The 13,678-nt window shown below is 35.4% G+C and overlaps 1 protein-coding gene and 1 long non-coding RNA gene across 2 annotated transcripts in view; one reads left to right on the top strand and one right to left on the bottom strand.

The window, feature by feature from the left end:
* Positions 1–13,678, top strand: part of LOC135207648 (uncharacterized) — a 522,810-nt gene that overhangs the window by 421,720 nt on the left and 87,412 nt on the right. The window lies entirely within an intron of this gene.
* LOC135207882 (extracellular serine/threonine protein kinase four-jointed-like) overlaps positions 1–13,678 on the bottom strand; it is a 117,505-nt gene that overhangs the window by 32,343 nt on the left and 71,484 nt on the right. The window contains exon 2 of the mRNA XM_064239781.1: positions 9,927–9,998. The gene's annotated coding sequence lies outside the window, so the exon portion shown is untranslated. The remainder of the gene's footprint in view (positions 1–9,926; positions 9,999–13,678) is intronic.

Raw genomic sequence — 13,678 nt, forward strand, 5'->3', positions numbered from 1 at the left:
ATATATATATATATATAGTATGTGTATATATATATATATATATATATATATATATATATATATATATATATATATATATATATATATATATATATGATATGGCCATATTAAATTTTCCGATGCAGCAGTAAGTGAATATCGATGAATATCTGGTAAATTATATCACTATTCCGTATTTTCTATGTCCATAACTCTACATAGTATGTATATATCTCATGTGTATGTGTGCAAATAAACGTTCGCTTCCTTATACCAGTCTACTTGAGATCACGGAAGGAAAAACCCCCATGAACGTTCACACGCATATAACATTTATTTCGTATAATTGGGAGGAGGAGAGAGAGCGAGAGAGAGAGAGCTAGCTAGCTAGTGGGAGGCTCTTGTAAGTAAGGGCGAGCTTCACCGAATGAATTACATAACTCATTAAGCGAGACCTTTTAATAACCATCCAAACTGCTTATCACGTCCTTCCCCGATGGGCTTTCTTTCTTGAAGGGCGAAGCAGCGAACGGAGCCAATAAGGAAATAGCCCCATATTTACCACAGGCTGACTGTTACTGATCATATCCCCCGCACGGGCGAAGTTTATTGGCAGAGTCACAGTCCTGAAGGTCTGGCCGTAGTAGGTTTATAATTATCTCTACGACGTCACTGCCAGCGTTTGTTCCACTCAAGAGAATAGAAAAAAGGGTAAAGAAAGAGTTCATTGTCTATATTACGGCTGTAACTTTTAATGATACATATAATTTATATTATTTATCTGCCCATTTCTGCTGGTAAGCGCGCTTCCTGTATTGCTAATATTTTTTCTTCAGATTAAAATTTCAGCCACTTATTACGTAATTTTCCTTAAATGAATGGATGCCATTTTTGGTCTAGATAATTTTTTGTTTTCGTAAAGGTAATAAAAGAGAGGGCCGTTATAGCAATCCCAACTGTAGCGACATTACTTACCGTCCCAAAGCTTAAACCAAAGTGCTTTCCTTATTTCTTATATGGGAGGCATTGGCGAGAAAAGCTGGTCCCGCGCTGGACGACGGCGATAGGTCCGAGCACAGAGATTATTATTCGTATGTATATTATGTATATTATATATATAATAGTATATATAGATATATATATATATAGTATATATATTAGAATCGGATAGTTTAGCGTTGTCATTACTTATGTACATGTCTGAGCAAAGAGATTATTATTCTAGATATTATACAAAAATATAAGTATAATTACATTTTATATATATATAGTATATATATATATATATATATATATATATATATATATATATATATATATATATATATATATATATATTAATTCTCGGACAGTTTAGCGTTTTCGTTAATGCTATATGTATGTGTGCTCGAAGTTATATATATATATATATTATATACTATATATATATATATATATATATATATATATATATATATATATATATATATATATATATATATATATATCACGTGTTCGCATGTGTGTATATGTATGTATATGGTATGTGTTCACCAGCTACTAAAATTAGATGGGTGCTGAGAGAAACGAGACAGTAATCGGCGTCACGTGTATACTTTATTCACAGAATCACATATGAACCTTCTTTGTAGGAGCTTATACGCCAGGTGTGTGTGGGTGGGTGTGTATAGTCTGTGCAAATACCGAGAAAAGGGGAAGCCCATGTCCATTGTAGTACATCTTCCAGTAGCCCAGTATGAAATTGACCAATATTTCATCCCCGTGTTTGTGAAACCTTCGCTGTGAAGGGTATAACCTGAGGGTGATGTTGGATACACTTGATTCACTGGCCTAAGGAAACTTGTTTTCTCTCATGGCTGCTGCAACGGTTATGGTCGTCTGTTTGAGGCCCCAGAGACAAGCCCTCTTGGTTCCAGCCCTTAAGAGCCTACCTACGTTGGCTTCGGCTTCTCTTCGTGTATATATGGCTGTGCTGTTTGCCTTTGTATAAACACGAGGGCGGACTTCCATGGAAATGAACAAGAGGACATGTCAGAATTGCAGACAAACGCATATACTTAAAATTATAATGTACGTGCAAATAAACACGCTTATAGTATATGTCTATATATATACATGCACACCCTTTACATACATACATGATATATATATACATACATATTTATATATATATATATGTATATATATATATATATATATATATATATATATATATATATATATATGTAATAGTGTGGCACAGTGTCGTTATTCCAAAAGACAATAACTTAATAATACTTAAGAAAAAGGCACGAAACGGATAATAAGGAAGAAAGGGAAAGGGATAATAACGATAATGTATTTTCTTAGTGAAGGGATTTTTTGTTTTTCACTCACCATTCTACCGTGGATTTAAGAATATATATATATATATAGTATATATATATATTATATATATATATATATTATATTATATATATATATATATATATATATTATATATATATATATATATATATATATATGCAGATGTACGTAACCACATGTACAGAAGTGCATGCATATAAGCACACCAAATCTATATTCGATTACTGGTTTACTTTTTTGAAAAAAACAATGCGAGAAAAAAACACACCCATAATAAAACAGGGTGACGATCAGTGACAGCTTCCCTGCAATTCTCAGTCACTGGAGCAGGATGATAATAGGATGCTGTTAGGAAGGATCCTCCTGCACGTGTTTACTTCTTTTTAGGCCTCGAGTGGAGTGGGAGGATCATGGTATTGGTTTCTCCTACTCACGGGGAAGGAAGGTTCTTCCACCTATAGTCCTTCTCCTACCCCCCCACCTTCCTCCTTTCTCTATATCTCCTCCTCCCACTCCCGGTCAGTACTACGACTACTACTACTACTACGACTACAGCTAAGGCTGCTGCTGCTGCTGCTGCTACCCCCTCCAGTACGAGTGTGCTCCCACATCCACTCACACATCATAGTAGCATAAGGTTAGTGACCGCGTAACTGGGTAGCTCTCCCATCCGGACATGATTCTCTCTCTCTCTCTCTCTCTCTCTCTCTCTCTCTCTTCGTATGCAAAACAGCACCCTTCTCTCACTGTCATCATCACCTATCTGAGAGATGTCGGTAGTGTCGTTGTAGGCTGGCTGTAATCGAAATAGATTGCCAAGCTACGGTTCGGCCAATATTGCTGGCTAGATTTAAGATTTATCACAATTACCGGGAAGACCAAAAGAATTGCGGTTTGCAGGTAACAAAATGGAGAATATGAAGGTAGAGGATATAAATTGTTTTAGATTATTATATATATATATATATATATATATAATATATCATATTATATATATACATCGACAGCCTGGACGATTAAAAACCTAGACAGATGTAATGGCCATAGACCTTTTCTTTCGGTTCAGATATGATTTATTATTTGAAGAGTCGTGTTTTTTTGTACGATATGCAATGGGTTTCTACAAATATTGTGGACTTTAGCTAATGTTCATTTTATGAAAAACTTCGTAAGGTCAAAAATTGTTCTCTCTCTCTCTCTCTCTCTCTCTCTCTCTCTCTCTCTCTCTCTCTCTCTCTGTGTGTGTGTGTGTGTATAGTATATATATATATATATATATATATATATTTATATATATATATATATATAAATATATGTATTAGTGTGTGTCTGTATCTGTATGTGTATATATTATATATATATATATATATATATATATATATATATATATATATATATATATATATATATATCTTCAAGTTGGAGTCGTTGGCCGAGAAGGTACAGCCCTCCTGTTCCTCAATACGTCTTTAGGGATGAGGTTGCTACCTCACTCCCTTTTTTACATTGACCTCAATAGGCACTGGCTCTCATTTATACTGGGTTAGGCTGGTGGTCAGTAAGCCGGAGGCAATCTACGGACCTAGTAAACGTAAGCTGGGTTCATCGCTATTCAAACCTGGTGACCACTATATGTATGTATGTGTGTGTGTGTGTGTATATATATATATATATATATATATATATATATATATATTATATATATATTTATTTATATTTATATTACAGGAGGACAGAGAAAGATTAAGAGAAAGAAACAAAGAAGTAAAAAGGGTGGTAGCTCAAGCTAAGGCAAGGACATATGAAGAGGTTTATAATGAACTGGAAACCAAGGAAGGGTTGAGTAAGATGCTCAAACTGTCAAAAGTAAGAAATAAAAGAACAAAGGACATCACCCATATTAAGCAAATGAAAGATAGGAATGGTACTGTCGTAAAAAAGGAAGAAGACATCCTGAAAAGATGGAAAGAGTATTTCGAACAACTGCTAAATGAAGAAAATGAAAGACTTGTAGAGAGGATGGACAAGGTAAACAAATGGGAATGGTAATGGGGATATCTAGGGATGAAGTGATACGAGCCTTAAAAAAGAAGGAGAAATGGGAAGGCAACAGGACCTGACTTAATCCCAGTCGAAGTTTGGAAAGCCTTAGGAGAGGAAGGGGTAGACATCTTGTATGATCTGATGGTAAAAATATTCGAACAGGAAAAGATACCAGAAGAATGGCGGGAAAGCATATTGATACCTATATTTAAAGGTAAAGGTGATGTCCAGGAATGCAGTAATTATAGAGGTATAAAACTAATGTCTCACACGTTGAAGAGTTTTGGAAAGAATCATAGATAGCAGGCTGAGAGAGGAAGTTAGAATAGGGAAGGAACAGTTAGGATTTATGAAGGGAAGCGGGACAACGGATGGAATATTTTGCATAAGGCAGCTAATGGAGAAATTCAGAGAAAAAAACAACGAGACCTGCATCTGGTATTCATAGACCTTGAAAAGGCCTATGACAGAGTGCCAAGGCAAGAAATATGGAGATGTTTGAGGGAGAAGATGGTGCCGGAAAAGTATGTCAGAATTATTCAGGAGATGTACAGGAATGTGTATACTAAGTGTGAGGAGTAGTGTTGGCGAGACGGATGGATTTGAGATAGGAGTTGGATTACACCAGGGGTCAGCACTTAGCCCATTCATCTTCAACATCGTGATGGATGTAATGACCAGGGATGTTAGAGAAGCAGTGCCATGGTGCATATTATACGCGGATGACATTGTGTTGTGTTCAGAGGGGAAGGAGGAGTTGGAGGGAAGGTTGGAGAGGTGGAGAGCAGCACTTGAGGAGAGAGGAATGAGAATAAGCAGATCAAAACCGAATATATGTGTTCTAGTATTACTGAGGACGGTGGAAGTAGCATAAGAGTTGGGTGGGTGGGGAAGAAATAAAGAAAGTACAGAAGTTCAAGTACTTTAGGGTCCGTATTGGAGGATAGTGGAAGCATGGACCAAGAGGTGAGACACCGAATTCAGGCAGGATGGAATAATTGGAGGTCTGCATCAGGGGTACTCTGTGACAAGAAGGTCCCTCTGAAATTGAAAGGAAAGTTCCATAGGACGGTGGTCAGACCAGCAATGTTATATGGAACAGAAACGGCAAGTATGAGGAAAACAGAGGAGAAGAAGATGGATGTAGCAGAAATGAGAATGTTGAGATGGATGTCGGGAGTAACAAGGGAAGATAGGATTAGAAATGAGTATATAAGAGGATCAACAAAGGTAGCTGAAATATCGAAGAAAATACAGGAAGGAAGGCTTCGATGGTATGGACACCTGTTACGAAGGGAGGAGGAACGTCATGTTGGAAGACATACGATGGAAATGGAAGTGCAGGGTAGAAGGAAGAAGGGAAGACCAAGAAAGAGATGGCGTGATTGTGTAAGGGAAGATATGGAATTGAAAGGTATAAATGAGAACGAGGCACAAGACAGAAATCGATGGAGACGACTCATTCGTAATGGCGACCCCATATAAAAATGGGTTTAAGCTAGGAAGAAGAAGATACATATATATATATATATATATATATATATATATATATATATATATATATATATATATATATATATATATATATATATATATATATAATTATATATAACACATGTACTATACACGGAGTGTTTTGCTGTCTGCTGTAATTGATGGTTTAATTTCTAGCTTGAATCATTTTCAGAAATTGAGTATCTTAATTAGCATACTTTTTATGGGTAAGCTTTTCTTTTACGTCATTTACCAGAGCGTTTTTATCAGTCCGGGACTGACAGCAGAGAAATACGAAAACGGCGAGAGCGCCTTTGCGGATGCCTTTTTTCATGTTTCTTTATTTTTTCAAGAGCTTATATACAGTGTACCCAAGAGGTCTTGCAGATAACGGCTGCCCTGTTCGCTTATAAAAATATTGTTGTAATTCAAGGAAGTCAGATCAGAGGTCAATCAGCGTTATTCTTTTATCAGCAGAGGGCTTTTTGGGAGGGTCGTGACCTCTCGTGGGTCAACGCTTTAATAATGGTAATGGGCTTCTAAATGGCTCCTAGTGGAAATTTGCGATGCTCGAAAGACCTGGTGGCATTCCCGTCTCCCTGTGGATCGATTTTTTTTTCTTTCTTCTTTCCTTTTTTTCCGTAAGATGCCTTCACTTGTCAAGTCTTGCCTGATGATTTTGACTGTCTTGGAAACGTGATGTGTTGCCTGAAAGGTTTCTCGTTATTTCCTACTTAATGCCAGGTGTTACCGTCAGGTGGTAATGTATATATACATTATTAAACGTTTTTGTTTCTGTGTTGTTTCAGATATCGTGTTGAAATCCTTTGTTTGGGTTTTTTAGCAATAACCAACGATTTTGTCTAAATTTGAGTTTTAAACACTTGCGAGTTTTATTTGGAAGTCCCCAAATATATAAGTTATATTAAAAACGCTAGGTTGTTGGCTTGTATCCGATAGCCCTTCATCTTGGCATTACGAAGGAGACGACTTGTGTTTTTTAAAAGGGGTTCCTGGTCATCCTGCTTTCTCTTATTCCATTCTCATTCCCATTAGGACTGGGTGTCGTTGTAGGGGAGGAAAGCCGGGGGGGGGGGGGGGTGGATGGAGTTATTAAGCCCTAATTTTTCTTTCGTTTGATTTTCAAGCTTTGGCTGTAGAAGGATATTGCTATCTCCGTTCCGTCGGCCTCTACATTGAAAGAAAAGAAATTGAGATGGGCCCCCTGGGGATGAATCTCTCTCTCTCTCTCTCTCTCTCTCTCCTCTCTCTCTCTCTCTCTCTCCCAGTCTTAGGGTAGTTTTTTAATTATTTATATTTAGGTGTCTCAGGGCCGACGAAGAAATAACCATATTAGAGGTAAAAAAAAAAAAAAAAAAAAAAAAAGTAGTCCAGCAAAGGAAGACAGAGAAACAGACAAACAGCCAACCTCCCTCCGAATGAACTTGGTTACAGCAAAGTCATTTTTCCGGTTTGAATTAACTTTTTGTAATCGGTAATTATTGTTTGTGTGGCCCCGCAGAGCGATCGCACATTGTTTCACAACAGTGGGTTCATTGTTTTTAGTGTTTTTAGAATGTTTACTCATGTAGGTAATTTGTTTGTCTTATTATGTTGATTAGCTTTAGACCGCAATTACACAGAAGACAATCTATTGGTGCATACATACGTCGGCGTGACCTTGCGTTGACGGCATTGCGGTGTTTTGTCTATGATTATTATTGCTTTTTCTATTAATGTAAGTACTTGGCTGGTACACATGGCAAGTGTTCGCGTGTACACATATGTATATATAATGTATGCATGTGTATGTATGTGTAAATATGTATGTATATGATTGTGTAAAGATAGATATATTATATGTATAATTATACAAAGGGGCGAATTGCACTTTACAGGCGTAATGGCTTTTGTTTTTAGTCTTCTGTAAAAGAAAACTATTGATGTGGCTTTGTCTGTCCCCGTCCTCAGATCTTAAAAGCTACTGAGGTTAGAGGGCTGCAAACTTGTATGTTGATCATCCACCCCCCAATCATCAAACATACTAAATTGCAGCCCCCTAGCCTCGCAGAGTTTATTTTATTTAAGGTTAAAATTAGTCATGATCAGCCGTCTGGCAACTTCATAGGACAGGCCACCACTGGGCAGTGGCTGAAAGTTTCATAGGCTGCACCTCGCACAGCATTAAACATTGTACATAAAACACGATTGTGCCAAGGAAACCTCGGTGCATTTTTTACACTATGGTTGGACCTGGATCAATTTTCTGTATTTGATACGATCACAGTTGACAAAAGCTGTTTCAATTTAACGTGGTCTTACTGTATCTTCTTCCTCTTCTTCTTTCCCACTGTTATCCTTACATTAAGGGGTCGGTTGCCTGAAGCGCCTTCTCCGCATCTAATTCTTTGTCTCCCTCTCGATCCTCTTCCTGTAACTGGTTCCTCCCAACCCCTCTTCACTCCCTCCTCATCATCCATCCTCAACACATGACCATACCATCTCAACCGTGCCATTCTTATCACCTCTGTAATCTGTACTACATGTTTCCGATCCATACCTTAACACTGGTCTTATCATTGTGCTGTAGATCTTGACTTTTACCTTGATACCTCTCACCACTTCCCCCACGCAGCTTTTATCCTACTGTCAACTTCAATCTGGCTTCCTCCCTCTTGGCTTAAAGTAAATCCTAAGTATTGAAACTTTTCTACCTGTTTTGTAATTCTGCCTCTGATCTTCCCTTTTGCTCACCAAAACCTCTGTTTTATTCACATTCTCCTTTAAGCCACCCCTCTCTAAAGACTCCTGCCACTCTCCAAACCTTCTCTGTAGGTCCTATTTTGGGCAGTAATCACCATATCATCGGCGTACCACAACCCCCACAGTTCTTCATTCATGATCTCTTCATTTAACACATCCATGATCAGCACAAACAAAAATGTATTTGAATTTCTCTACTATGGCGTAAGTCATACGCTGTCTAAGAGGCGTATGACAAACTGATGATGATAAACTGAATAGAAGCAGAATTGGGAAGTTATGTAAATACTTTTCACTCAGCGTTTTGAAGCATGGGTGCAGGAGTTTCGCATGTTTTCTTTAATAAAAAATAACTTTCATGCGATGGTCATCGATATTTTCGCTTTTATAGAATTCTGTGGTTCCTTTCTGAATTAAATAATATGTCAGTATCCAGATGAGAAATGTATTAGATAAATTAATTTCCCGTATTAAGACATATATATATCATATATGTATGTGTTTATATATATACATATGAAATATTTATATATACTATATATATAATTTACATATACGATATATGTACACACATAATATATATATATATATATATATATATATATATACTATATATATATATATATATATATATATATATATATATATATTATGTATAAACGTAACATCTTTATGAAATCTGTATTTACAGGTATTGTATAGTTAAGATTTGTGTGAATAATGAAGGTAATTAATGGACATTTATCACACCGGTATTTTTAATCGATGTCTAGAAATAATTCTCCGCTTTAGATCGTTTGAAATGGATAAGGGAAATCCTGGTGATCATGTTTTACTGACTATACCTCCAGTTCAGGCGTGCTTTAAAATTGTTTCCTTGGCGTTCATCAATTTTTCTTTCTCATAAAGATTTATGAAAAGAAAGGCCATAACAATATTTAATAATTTCAATGAAAAAATCTTTGACTTGCAATGATCCTTTTATTTCTTGCTTTAAAGATGTCTTGGTGATGCAACGTAACTTTACCCAGGAAGTTGTGTGTGTAGAGTTGTTGTAATTCAAAGATTTAGTAGGTTCATTTATTCTAGTTTTAAAAAAATTTCATGAAGTCATTTCCATTTAATTATTAATGTCTAAAACTGTTCAGAGATATGGGGTGTTATTCAAAATGAGTGTATAGAATTGTTCCCTAATAAAAAAAATTAACATATGAAGTGATCCTTAGTTTACAGAATATGTAAGTTTTTTTCCCCAATTTTCCCCTCTTCCCAATGAATAAAAAAGCACTGTGGTCTCTCACCTGCTTTTCCACTGCCTCTTCATTCAGCTCAGGATCACACGGCGTGCCTCTCTTCCTCTCAGAAACCATCACCTGTAAAACAAGAATCCGTTAGTGAGTGTGGCTTGCAGTGAGTGATTCGGCTCTACCCGAAATTCTTCTTTATTTGGCAGTTGGTTACCCTCTCTCTCTCTCTCTCTCTCTCTCTCTCTCTCTCTCTCTCTCTCTCTCTAAATATCATATATATATATATATATATATATATATCTATATATATATATATATATATATTTTATAATATATAGATATATATAATATATTGTATATTTGTGTGTGTATATACAGCTAATATATGCACTGTATGCCATTTCCCTCTGTGGGTGTCTAGAGAAAGCAAAACAAAAACAATAATCATTACTGCTTTGTTACTTTCAAGTATTGAATCCAGTACGAACCCCCAGATTAGAAAACTTCCACAACGTTTGCCGCACGCTATACATACCTGCACCCATTTATACAAAGACATTTCTTCTCCGTTTTAAGTCCTCTCTCTCTCTCTCTCTCTCTCTCTCTCTCTCTCTCTCTCTCTCTCTCTCTCTCTCTCTCTGCCCACGAGGTATGTCCCCGTTCTCTTTTTTTATTTTTTTCCATCTGTATTCGGTTGAGGGTTGTGGGCCCCACTTTTGCACTTCCTCCAGAACCTGTTATTCCAGTACACGCATTTACATTTATATTGAGATCTTGATCTTGAACGTTTCTCATCCCTTTCTATATATTCCATTTGTCAAAAAAGAGAGAGTCCAGGTGTCACACGTGTTCCTTGTATACATATATATATATAGGGCCCGTGTAGCTTTTTTAACTAAGTATCTTTCTGTGATCCTCATCCCGGAACGTAGACCTCGCCTCCCTTGTTTTAGATTTCTTTTTTCGAGGAAGGGTTGGATTTCCTGTAACAGTCGAAGGACTTTTATCTGTCCGACTACAGCTGACGGATAACTTCTGTCCATTCATGTATAGCAGTGAGATTACTTGTGTTTATTCATCTGAAGCACTCGAATGACTTTCGACCATTCATTTGTAGTTGTCGAATTGCTTTAGTCTACTCATTTATAGCTGTCGAATGCCTTTTGTCCGTTTCATTTATTTTTCTTTATATGTGCTTTTTAGCTGTGTATTGAATTACCGTTCTTGAAATGAATGACGGAAGTTATTATTGCTGTCAATCAAGTAATGTTTTGAAGGTCACAGTAGGCATTTTAATTTCAATTTTATTCTTTTTATATATATGATCATTCACAAATCTAGAATTTTCCTGGTTAAGAAAGTTCTCTGTTGCAATTTCGGAAAATAATGGCATTGTGATGATAAAAAAATCGTATGTTACTTAACAACGGAGATATGAGTGCTTTTTTAATAGCTGAAGTATTACCGAATTCACCGAATAATCTAGTGACTATCTGGTTGAAGTCTCTTTATCCAGATCATAACTTTGTTCTCTGTCACTACATATTTCTTGTCGTGCTGGAAATTTCTTGTCGTGGAAGAGACACGCTGCCGTGCATTCGTAATTAGGTGAAACCTTTCTGTCTCTATTTTTTTTCTAAATCGAAGGATTGCTTTGACGTGTTTTTTCTTTCAGAACCAAGGAATTTTCTTCTATATTACCTCTGAAAGTTTTTCTTTCATGAGTAGAATTTCTCTTTATACAACCGAGGGTGTATTTCTTATTTGTTTTTCATAATTTGGCATCACAGGTTTTCTTTGATGTTACTGTGAGAGTTGTTAAGTATCGTTCTTTCTTCCAGAATCCGAGTTTCTTATGATATTTCTGCTGTGTTTCTTTAAATTCTCTCTTCCTGCAAGTATGAAGAGACGAACTACTTCGCTCTCTAGATGAAAACGGATTTTATTTATGGGTCGTTATCGTATACATGAATCTCATGATTTCGATCGATCACAGTAAACCAAGAATTCTTTGGTAAAATTATTTCCCACAAGCAGAATATAATTTTTATTGCTGAATGTCATTTTGGGCCGAACTTTTATCCTTCTATTTCTTTTATTTGTATTTGTTTACGAGGCAATTCTGTTGATTCCTTTTGTTATTGAGCCCCGCCCTCCTCTATCTTCCGTTTATTTCTTTCTTGTATCCTTCAGGCCTGGGCAGATATTGGCGTCAATGACCTTAGTTGCCTTGTTGCCGGAGCGCATTAACTCTTTCAATTAACCAATCAATCAGTCAAGCCTGGGCTAGAAAAGGATAATAGGTTGCCCTTTTCTCTCATATTATATATATATATATATATATATATATATACATACATATATATATATATATATATATATATATATATATATATATATATATATATATATATGAATAACTTGATCACGAAGTATATAAAACGTGATGCATGTATAAAAAAAGGTTTTTTGACACGAAGGAAAAAATGAAAAAGCGAGATAGCCAAGTACTTTCGGTCCTGTTCGGACCCTTTACAGGACCGAAAGTACTTGGCTATCTCGCTTTTTCATTTTTTTTTCCTTCGTGGCAAAAAACCTTTATATATATATATATATTATATATATATATATATATATATATATATATATATATATATATATATATATATGAGAGAGAGAGAGAGAGAGAGAGAGAGAGAGAGAGATGTAGAGATGTGTGTTTGTGTGTATGTGTGCGTAGTTGTGGTTTAGATTCTTTTTATTAAGTTAGAGAGGCTTTTTCATTATCAGAATTGTCAGCCTTTGAGGTAATGTATCCTTTTGGATGTTATATTTATTGGTTGTGTTGTCATTATTATTGTTAGTTCATGATGTGAAAAACTTGGAAAACGACGAATTAAAAAAAAAAAAAAAAAAAAAAGGAAAAAATGTAAGGCTTTTTTAGCTGTCCATTATGTTTTATCGTTATTAGCCTGTACTTTAGCAGATCCTTTGTTTTATTAACATTATTTAGGATGCTTCTCCTTATTATCCTTTTACACGATCGTAACATAGTGTAATGGCCTATCATAATCGTGGTTCACACTCATAATAATACTTTCAATTTGTCGACGAATACACTCGGTATTGCTTAGTGGATTTTTGTTATGGGTTATTAAAGGTCAAAGGTTATTCGTAATACTTAGGCGGGTAATTGCAAATCTTGAGAGTTTTTTGTTTTGTTATCAGCATCTGTGTAATTGTTCATTTTTTGCCGCCGTGATTCAGTTTCATTTTAAAAAAACTAACGTGTGAAGAATTTCGGTCAGTTAATAGACACATGATTTCGCTTGATGGGTCGGCTTTCATGTTTTTATTTTTTCTGTTTGGTTTCACATTTTTTTTTATTATTTTATGCAAAATTGAAGATGAGCCACACTGACAGATTTCACATTTTTTTTATTATTATATGCAAAATTGAAGATGAGCCACACTGACAGATTTCAAATTTTTTTTTTTTTTTTTTATTATTTTATGCAAAATTGAAGATGAGCCACACTTGACAGATTTCACATTTTTTTTTATTATTTTATGCAAAATTGAAGATGAGCCACACTGACAGATTTCACATTTTTTTATTATTATATGCAAAATTGAAGATACCCACACACTGACAGATTTCACATTTTTTTTTTGTTTTTTATTATTTTATGCAAAATTGAAGATGAGCCACACTGACAGATTTCACATTTTTTTATTATTATATGCAAAATTGAAGATGACCCACACTGACAGATTTCACATTTTTTTTATTATTTTATGCAAAA

This window comes from Macrobrachium nipponense, chromosome 34 (assembly GCF_015104395.2).
Source record: "Macrobrachium nipponense isolate FS-2020 chromosome 34, ASM1510439v2, whole genome shotgun sequence".
In the NCBI taxonomy this organism is placed as follows: Eukaryota; Metazoa; Arthropoda; class Malacostraca; order Decapoda; family Palaemonidae; genus Macrobrachium; species Macrobrachium nipponense.